At 41.5% G+C, this 10,798-nt stretch overlaps 1 long non-coding RNA gene across 3 annotated transcripts; it reads left to right on the top strand.

Annotated features, from left to right (window-relative positions):
* The first annotated feature begins 392 nt into the window (after positions 1-392).
* On the top strand, positions 393-7,863 carry LOC112838885 (uncharacterized). 3 transcript variants are annotated; one of them, XR_012374021.1, is made up of 3 exons: positions 393-508; positions 3,162-3,227; positions 6,487-7,863. It is a non-coding gene; the product is annotated as an uncharacterized lncRNA (long non-coding RNA). The 3 variants fall into 3 exon arrangements; XR_003212077.2 differs by having other exon boundaries at positions 5,928-7,863; XR_012374020.1 differs by having other exon boundaries at positions 3,162-7,863.
* The last annotated feature ends 2,935 nt before the right edge of the window (positions 7,864-10,798 follow it).

Raw genomic sequence — 10,798 nt, 5'->3', positions numbered from 1 at the left:
GAGAATTTGCTACAAGAGATGACAGATGTTTTCAATTTTTTTTTTCTCACATAATCTCTAAACTCATATTTTATGTGGGGAAAATCACAGTTTGTAAGAAAGACCTCTGTGAAACAATTTATAGGGTATTATTGATATTTTCAACCATTTCTGTTACATTGTTGGAATAAAACACTGAGTAGCCAGAATAAAAGGGGATATTAAAGCAACTGGAAGAAATTCACTATGTAAACATAGTTTGCCAATTCAGGTCAATATCAGGTAAAATGTTGACCCCTGAAGCCCTCAGTATAATAAATATGTCAGTGAGTAGTAAGAATGGTGCACGTGGAGTTCCATTTTGAGCATGACTAAGTTCCTTCCAGACAGTCACCTCAGTGCTCCCTCTCCTAGGTGAGAACGATAAACTCTGGGCAAACTGAAACTCAACTCACTGAAAGAACCGAAAAGTGAACAAGCGTACAGCTTTGGAAGGAAGTCAAAGCTCGGAAGAAGAGAACTGCACGGGGTGAGTTCCCTATTTGTTTTCAGCTTTCAGCCTTGAAGTTGGGTGTGGTTACCACCATGTAGGGCAGCTAAAGCTCCAATATAAAACTCGCAGTAGGGTGTACAGGAAGGAAGGGAGAGGTGGGGAGGGAGCGGGGGAGCATCAAGAGCTTCGAGAAGCCCAGCTAACTGACTGATACATTTGATGTAGCTTCTGTATGAGGCCAACAGAATTCTCTTCCATGGCCGCCTCGTAGCTGCTAAAAGATGACTCTCCCACTGAAATATTTCATCCCCTTATTCCATCAAAAAGTAGAATTCAAACTCCAACCTCATCATAGGCTCACACATCCTTAGGAGCTGCACATCCTGTAGGAGATCACCTTTCTCAGTTTTCTTTGGGGCACCTGCCAAAGGAAAGTGAGTTTTCTCAATTTTGGAGGGGGCCACCAAAAAATGACTTTGAAAAATTGAAAAAAGGCCACAGAGAAGGCCCACAGCCACAAAGCATCTGGTTGGGATGATTTGTTGCCCCAGTGGACAGATTTCAGATGTTCAGTTTGAACTGCACACAAGCCCAGGACTCCCATTCTGTGACCTTCGCTGCATGTTACTGTCTCCTGAGCAAGCGCTCTCACGAGACTGATCCTTAGGTTTTTGGATGTGTGAGATTTTTGCATCAATGATGAACCTTGTTGGCGGTAGTCTGGTTGAAAGCTGCTCTTCATCTATTTGCTTGTCCAATGGGGAGAGGGTAGCAAAGAGGGGTTAGAAATGTTGTTTTGTTTTATTTCAGAGTAAGAAGAGGTGTTACCTTGCTGAGAGGGTGACAAATTCAGTTATAGTCAACCAGTACTTGACAGGTTTTATCAGAAAACCAAACAAGGAAAGAGTATGTATGCCTGCTACCGGCTGTCACAGTATTGAACAATGAATGTTTGATGAAGCGACCTGCAAATACATCTCTGTGGAAGTCGGCTTTAAGTAGCAACTAGCTGACAAAATTAACAAGAAAGGGCCTCGGTGGAGGATATCAAAAGAAAAGAAAAAAAAAAAGGGAAACCGAAAATCTCCCAGTTCCTTTATTTGTTTAGGTGGTGTATTGAAATAGCCGCCACACGAGGTAGAATTTGAAATGCAGTTGCAGTTCTGTTAAGATAAATACACGGTCTTCATCTCAGCCCATATTGAAAGTACAGTTTGGATAATTGTCGGATTTTCCAAATTAGTTGTGCTATGAGAACGGAAGCTGGTCTGCTGGAAATGTGAGGGTTTGGTTGTGCTTCTAAAGCAGCTCCTGTCCTCTTGCTGACAGGCCAGGGGACGGGGAAGTGGCCAGCGTGGCACAGGAGATGGAACCTGTCCCCATGCCCTGCGTTACACAGGCCAGCCACAGATTTGGTTATCCTGTTCAGAAGCATTTTTTTTCCTGAAGACTGAAAAGGAACTAAAAAATCTCCTTGAGCCAATGCAAAGATCTGTAGCTAAAGATTCCTTTTCTTACTCTAAGGCTCTTTTCCTCTGAAGTCAAAATCAGTGGCATTTTCTGCCTTCAAGGGAAAATGCCATGATTCTATTAAGCTATATCGTTAACCCAGTTTCTCTCAGCACTTTATTTTTTTTTCTTTTTATTTTTTTTAAAGATTTTACTTATTTATTTGAGAGAGAGAGAATGAGAGACAGAGAGCACGAGAGGGAAGAGGGTCAGAGGGAGAAGCAGACTCCCTGCTGAGCAGGGAGCCCGATGCGGGACTCGATCCAGGGACTCCAGGATCATGACCTGAGCCGGAGGCAGTCGCTTAACCAACTGAGCCACCCAGGCACCCTCTCAGCACTTTAAATTAGAGAAGAATAAAGCATTTTTAAAATGATACTTCAGGGACGCCTAGGTGGCTCAGTCGGTTAAGCGTCTGACTCTTGATCTCGGCTCAGGTCTCCATCTGAGGGTTGTGAGTTCAAGTCCCACACTGGGCTTCGTGCAAGGCGGGGAAACTACTTTAAAAAAAAGTGTTTATCTGATCTTATTTAGCCTTCATTCCTCTGCAACCCTAGCCAATTCTAGGCACCACTCAGGGCAGGTCTCAGTGAGTGGAGATAGAATTGCCTGTAAACCCAGAAACAGGTAAGAGACTCAGCTATACAGCCTGTGGCCATCCCAGACAGAGCCCTCCTACAGCCCCTACATTCTTACTGTGATGCTATTCCCTTAGCTCTTGTTTGGCAGAGCAGAGGAATAAATCCACTAACTATGGAAGAAAGACATAAAAGTTACATCCCACACTTTCCACTCAGCCAACCAAAATAAGTAGAAAACTCAGGAAGGAAATTCCACATCCATATCCCCAGATCGAGGTGTTAATAAAATGTAATATATCATAATTAAACTATCTTTCAACCCAATAATGAATTTTCACATGTGCATCCTCCTTGTGAACTTTCATTCTGTTCATACATTTTTGAGCTTATCTCATGATAGCATCTCGTATTTTTTGGCAAATAGAGTGGTGTTATAAATATAAAGTATGTGTTCTGTCAATCTGAAAAAGCCACAGATATTATCTATTGGGGTTCCTCACTTCTTATCTCTGCCTCTCCAAATTTTTCCAAATCCATATTGTGTTAAAGAATTTTGAAGATTTAAAAAAAAAATCTGTTCATTATTTATCTATTTCCAGAGTGGTGAATAAGCTTTAATCTTGGCAATAAAGATACAGAGATGAAAAACGTCGATGATGGATTCAGTAAGTAAGAAATATCTGTAAAACTAAGTGACCCTTCATGCTGCATAGATGTGGGTCTTCATATGCACCTGCAGGGCATTCGTTGGCTGTAGTTTGATAATTTGCTATTAAAAATATGAAGGAGGGAGTGACTGGAGAAAATGAACACATGGATATAAACAAAGGTAGGGCACAAAATTCCACAGAGAGAATGGTTACAAAAACATACTTTATGGAGACCGTTGTGGGGGGTGGGCGCGGAAACAGAGGTGAGGGTTAACTTTACAACTGCTGGTGTGTAGAAAGGCAACTGCCAGTCAATCTCTTACTTCTCCTTGAGTATAGGAGAAAAGACCTGCTAAGAAACCTGACCTCTATCTTTAGCATAATGACTGAGGCACAACTTAGATATCCTTAGGGCCAGTATCAGGAGCAAAACTAGGGGACAGTTCAGGCGGCTCACCACAATCCCAGACCTCCATGAAGTAGAGGAGGAAGAAGACGAGAAGGAAGAATCAGGGGAAGGAGGAATAATATTAGTAGCTATGCAGAAAAACCACAATAAGTAGTCAAATACAGTTATACTGATTGTGGGTATGTGTGTCCCTTAACCTAGAGTTTCAGAAGCCACTGTGAAAATGGGGAAGAACTAAATTTTAATACTGATCTTCATCTCCCTCTGTTACATCAGCTTCCGTAGCTGTATTACTAATTCACACCACATGCCTGTGAGCTGGATATGTTGTGCGCACGATGTAGCAACCTCGCTTACAAATATTCTCTCCGAACCAGAGATTCAGTTACATATACGGTCCATTCCTGCCCCCAGAGCTTTGTACTCAATGAGGAGTATCTGGGCTCTTCTTAATATTATCAGTGTAGTTAGACCATATGATCCCGCAATCCCAGTTCTGGGTATACATTCGATGGAAGTGAAAACAGGGTAGCAAAGAGATATGTGCACTCCCGTGTTCATCGCAGCATTATTCACAATAGCTACGATATGGAAACAACCTAAATGTTTGCCAGTGGATGAATGTATTTGAAAAATGTGGGAGATTATATGCCTATTTATCTCTCTACATATATGTACATATACCCATACATACATACGATGGAATATTATTCAGCTATAGAGAAAAAAAAAAAAAAGGAAATCCTGCCCGTTTGTGACAACATGGGTAGCTCTTGAGGGCATTATGCTAAGTAAAATAGGCCAGACAGAGAAAAACAAATACCGGATGGCATCCCTTATAGGTGGAATCTAATAAAAGTCAAACTCATAGAAACAGCAAGTAGAAAAGCGGTTGACAGGGGCTAGGAGGGGTGGGAGAAATAGGGAGAGGCTGATAAAAGTACAAACTTTCAGCTACAAGGTGAATAAGGTCAGAGGATCTAATGTAAAACACAGTGACTATAGTTGATAACACTATATTACCTAATTGAACTTGGCTGAGACAATAGAACTTAAATGTTCTCACACACACACACACACACAAAGAATAATTATGTGAAGTGTTGAGTGTGTTAATTAACTAGACAAGGGGAACCTTTTCACAACATACTCATATATCTATTCATCACAATGTACACCTTAAAAGTCTTATCATTTTATTTGTTAATTATACCTCAATAAAGCGGAAAAAAATATCAGTGTAGTCAAAACGCATCTGAAACTCGGAAGGGAAACTGAGATACAGAAGGATAAGGTGAGTTTCTCAAAGTTCAATAGCGAATCAGTGGCTGAAGAAACAGATTCATTTTTCTGCCAGGCATTGGCATTCATTTTAAAGAATTTGTTGATTCCATGCATAAGGTATGCAAGTAGTATTTAATCAATGTATGTATATGCATATATATTTTTTCTACTTTTCTTCTTGAGCACCGGAAAGAAACTCATTGGGGAAATATGACTGATTCTGTAATTCACTGGCTGAGAAATCATTTAGGTGGACTTATTGCTGGTGTTCTGAGTGTGTTTATTCATAAAAATTTGTATGTAGATGCTATTTATAGCACATATAGACTTCATGCGATTTTGATAGAAAATATAACCTAAAGAAAGAGCTCACTGTTATCTGATTATTAATAAAACACCCAAAGATGGCTGCTATAAAACTTATTTGAATGGAACAGACTAAATCTGCAGAGAAGCCCAAGGAACTGGTTTGAAGGATTCATAGATGTTAGTTGCTATTATCGCCCACATGTTAAAAGTAGCCTCCTCAGTACTAGGATTTAAAAGGTACCAGGAAAAACCACTATCCCTAAATGCCACCTTCAAATGCCACCTCACCTGAAATTCTCCCACAAGAAATCCATCTTGTAAGACTAAGAAAATAATCAGTACTTCTTACTGATTGGTGAGAGTATGTGTGACTGTTTTCTTCGTTATATACTTTTCTTAATTTTTTCGGATCCCCTATGTTAGTTACCCTGTGATACAAAGGTATTTTAGAAAAATGGTTCTCTTGAGCAATTACACCAATAACTCTGTAGTCCCAAGGATCTCTGGCACAGTGATAAACATATCGTTGGCACATAGTAAATATGTGTGCTGGACAAAAATACCTGTTTCTTTTGTTTGGGGCATTATCTCCAGGAGTTGTTGGATCAAATTTCCATAAGGCACTGACACATTTTTAGCAGTTCTCAGACTTCCTTAAACATCTGAGTCGTCTTGTTCTCAAATCTGACCGTCATGATGTTTGCATTTTATAGGTGAGTGAGGGTCTGCAGGGGCTCCCAAGAGGAAGAGGGGTGCAGGGGAAATCTGCAAAGACGACTCTGCTGCTAACAGAATGTTGTCCACATTGTAAAAATAGCCAGAAGAGAGAAGAAGAGTGGTTCTCAAGCCACATTCCACTGAGCCGTGGGTTCCATGTTGTTGTATCCGGGAATGTTGGAAAGGTGAAGGGACAGGCATTTCTGGTGGGTAGCGTCTAGGCCCCTCAGCTCAACTTCAACTAGAGCAGTTCAGTGTTGATCCATTAAATATATTGACATCTCACATACTATCCCGCTTGAAGAAAGGATTCTTCTGCTGACAGAAAAATAAAGGAGGGATGGAAGGACTGAAGAAAGAAAGAGAGAGAGAGAGAGAGAAAACTTCATTGGTTTCTAGTCCTGACCCAGGAGGAAATTTCCATTTCTAAATGCAAATCATTTGAAAGGCTAAAGAAGGGAGAGGGCTGCCTACTTTGTGAGCTGATAACAGAAAACCTCTGCTCCATTATGCAAGTCTAGAGAAAAGAATGGTTTATAAACATTGGTTTTTCAGTCCATCAGGGCGCCAGGACCCTGCGTTGCCAAGAGACATCTCCAGTGCTGAAATGAAATAAGAAGACCATGTTTACATTAACATTCCCATTTGATTCACTGTTTGATTAAGACAGAAGAGAGGGAAGAATCAAACTGCCCAGCGTCCTGATTGGAGAGGACATAACACGAAGAGAAGCTGTATACACAGTCCCCATCAGAGGCAAAGAGTAAAGCAAGCGTTTTGTGCTCCAAATCCCCATTCCTCACTCTGCTCCCCACCCCGCAGCTCCAATGCCCCCTGTGATCCCCCCATTATAACTGATAGTTCAGAAAGGAACTGATAAACCTGCTCAGCCAGTGCAAAGGTGTCTGGGAAAGACACAGGGCACTGAAAACAGGATAGGTTTTGGCGTCTGCCAGACATGGGGTTGGAAAAAAAAGTAATTTATTTTCACAGGAAAATGAACAAAAAGGTCTCAGTTGCCATGAAGGCTTCCACCTATTAGCTCCATCTGCCATATATTTAATGACTTTTATGGAGAGAGGACGAAAGTAAGAGTGCATAGCTAAATGCCTCAAAGGACACAAGGAGAGAGTTTTTACATGCCTGCTCTGTCCCTATCCTTTTGAGAAAAAAGGTCAGAAGAGGTATGTGCAAACAGAAGTATTGTGTATCCATGATTTAAGGCAGATGTTCTCACCAGGACCCCGACGCGTGACAGACACGTGGATGAGCTGCTGTTGGTTGGGGGAGGGGAGGGAACTGTGTAGGGTGATGTTTCTAAAAAGAGCTAAGGCATCCACATGTCTAAATAGTTCATTGGCTTTCCTGAATTCAACCACATTCAAGGTCCCTCCTATAGTAACATCAGTCTTCCTTACCCGTATTTCAGTTTTCTAGAGTGAGTGAAATAGGTCGCCATACAGGTAACCAGGAAGTCATTGAAAAGAACCATTGTGGGAAGCTACCTGAAATATTGTGCCAGAAAGTTTTGATTGACTTCTCTGAACTTTCTGTCAAAATCTTAGTATGAGAGTGTGTTACACCTATAAACATGTCCTATGCCATGGTTGAAAAGAACTCTGGTCAATAGGAAAATGTGTTTTCCTTGATTTTACCACATCAACAGTTCCTGAACTGAATGGCTTCATCCCTGAGGAGATTTCAAATGGGTTAAAGAGTGTAACACACTCAGAACAGTGCCTGATGCCACATGCATTCGTTGTTGCTGTCATGTCCTGAATGAGACGAGGCTCCAAGTTTGGAAGATGCTGATTAAGACTTGTTTCTTCAAGATTTGCTGTGATGAGAAAGGAATACCTTTGCACTCTCTAATCTCTGTTTAAAATGCACTAAAAGGCAATAAAACAGAATCAGGAGGAAATTATTAACAAATGGTCTGCCCTTTTATCTGTTCTCTAAATTAGTCTGCCACTGATTCTGGTCTTTACTGCGTTTGCTTTCTTCTCAGATCACTTGCAACCACTCCTTCATACTCCTTCTTCTTAGTTCACTTCAACAAACATTTCTTAGTAACCTACTATATGCCAGAAATTGTGCTAAATAAGCTCAAACATATAAAGACTACTCGAACTTTCTTCTTCCACCCTCATGTAAAAATCTCATTCTGTTGCATTTTGTGTCATTCTGTGGTATACCCACTTCTCTTCTTTCTTTCATCCTCTTCTCCCTTCAAAGTAATCTACAAAACTCATAGCCGCTATCCACATTTAGTTAAGATTTGAATGTATAGTCTTTCTGCTATTCTCAGTGCTTCTCATTAGCTGGTGTGTCTTTAGTTCCCTATGGATGACTATTTATTTATTTGTTTGTTTATTTATTTATTTAGAGCATGAGCAGAGGAAGAGGGAGAGAGAGAATCTCAAGCAGACTCTGCACTGAGCGTGGAACCTGACCCAGGGCTTGATCCCATGACCCTGAGATCATGACCTGAGCTGAAATCAAGAGTCCAAACACACAGGGACTGAGCCACCCAGGTGCCCCTGGATGACCCATTTTTTTTAACGACCTAATATCTCAGTTCTTCCTTTACTTCCTCAATTCCAATAAGCTCGCTCTCCACCCATTCACCCCCACTTCAGTCACCAGCATCCATGACCACACCTTAGACCTTGTCATTATCAACTGTTCTACAATGGGAATTACCATTTCAAATACCCTACCTACCTCTGACCACCTCCTATCTTCTAGCTTCCTTACTCACACTCCACAGATATTTAGACCTTATTGAGGTTTGTGATCTTTGGACCTCTCCTCTTCCTCCCATCACTGCTTCCTGTCTGCTCTTCCACCCCGTCTGGCCCAAACCCATGGTTGCCTCGATGATACATTTCCAAGTAGTCCAAGTCCCCTTGTCTTCACGTCCTTCCAATATGTATGAAACAAAGAAATCCAACCAATCATTAAAACCTACATCCTCTTAGGGCCAAGGGCAGGGTACTGACCTCTGCTGGAGTTAATTCCATAAGCACAAAGATTGGGGCCACAATAGATTTGTGGTCTACAATCTCAAAATTAAAACTCATGTATGTCTGGGAATCCCTCTGTTTTTTCCTGTCAGTATTCCATTTCCCAGAGTTTCTATTGAAAGCTTTCTCTGTTCTTCTCAATTTCATACCATCTCTTCATTCCCAAATAGGACTTTGCCTCCTCTTTGCCCAAAGGGAATAGAAATGCTCAAGTGGGACTTCCCTCAGGTTCCTGTCTGTCTTCATCTGTGAAATCACTGTACCTACTCTCATGCTTTCTCTGCACCCCTCATGTGTTCCCCTCCTCTTATATAAAGCTAACCTTCTGATCTGTGCCCTGGATCCCAAGCATTCCCTCTCTGGGACCTTGTTCCATTGGTTACATTCTAGTGCAGTATATTGTGGCAGTCAAGCACAAGGGCTCTCACAGAGGACCACCTATCTTCATTTTTTTTAAAGATTTTATTTATTTGAGAGAGTGAGAGAGAAGGAACAAATGGAGTGGCAGAGGGAGAAGGAGAAGCAGACACCCCCCCCCAACGTGGGGCTCGATCCTGGGACCCCAGGATCATGACCTGAGCCAGAGAACTGAGCTCCCCAGGTGCCCCAAGACTACTTATCTTCAAATCCCAGCTCTGCCCCTTACTCTTTATGGGAATCTTAGACATGTGATAGAATATATCTGTTCTTCAATTTCTCACATAAATAAGGAAAGATGATAACCTTCTTTCAAAGCCTGGTTCATATTTCTCACCCCCATTTCTCCTCCTTCACCTGGCTAATTCCTACATTATCCTCAGAACCTAGTAAAATGTCACCTCCTCCAGAAGCCTTTGTGAATCCTATCTGCTGCCTCTCTGTGTGATCTGGAGCAAGTCGAATACCTACCCCATGCCTCCACTTCCTCATCTGTAAACTGGGTATAGGTGTAACAACATCCACCTCACAGGTTCATTGTCAGGATTTTCTGAAATAGTGGTAATTAAATATTTCTCACTGTGTCTCCTGTTGTTCTTGTTCACATTACTCTTCCTCTTATCCTAAGATTTCTCTTCATGTGTATTTCAACCAAAGGATAAAATCAGCAGGGAGAAGGCCCCACATAGACCGTGGCTGTCAAGATTGCCCCATGCAGGAAGGAACTTTCTATTGATGCTGCCTAGCTCGTCGTTTTTGAAGGGACCAATGTGTGCAATCTTCCTTTGGGCTCTGGCTCCACACCTACTAAGAGGTGTAGAAGAAGATATGAATTTGGTTGAGCAAGAACAAAATTTGAGGATGCTTCGTGGCATTTAATTACTTCGGTGCATGTCAGAACTTGCATGGTCATGAGGTAGAGAAGAGAGCTAATACCGTGAGAAAATCTAGTAGACAAATATTTTGTTTTGTTCATCAGTGAAAAATAACGTAGTTAAGTTTCTCTGACCATTTACGGAGAGTCCTCTTTTCAGTAGCTCAGAAGCAGGTGACTTCAGAAATAAGTAGAGTCTACAACTGCCTGCCATAATCTCACGGAGGTTCCTACAATTTTCCCTTCACTGTATCTAAAATGTTATTGTTGGAGCTTGGTTTTGATCCTTATTAAACATAAATGTCCACTGGGAAGTAAACACTTCAAGCTGTGATTGGTCATTTGTACCTTAAGATTAATGAATGTCAGAGTCTGTCCTGAGAATGTTTTGATAAGTCAGGCAGAGAATAGGAAGCACCAGGTCACCAAATTCCTGAAACTGTGAAGACGGAAAGCTACTGAAGGGGAGAGGGATTCTAACCTGGGAGACAGAGCGCGGTGAACATTCACAGCACACGCTTCATCTCTGTACCAAGCAGCAGGCCTACTT

This window comes from Callorhinus ursinus, unplaced genomic scaffold (genome assembly GCF_003265705.2).
Source record: "Callorhinus ursinus isolate GAN/ISIS: 27379988/994484 unplaced genomic scaffold, GSC_fseal_2.0 scaffold28, whole genome shotgun sequence".
Classification (NCBI taxonomy): Eukaryota; Metazoa; Chordata; class Mammalia; order Carnivora; family Otariidae; genus Callorhinus; species Callorhinus ursinus.
Note: the sequence above shows the minus strand (reverse complement) of the source record. Positions and strands in the feature narration are given on the sequence as shown.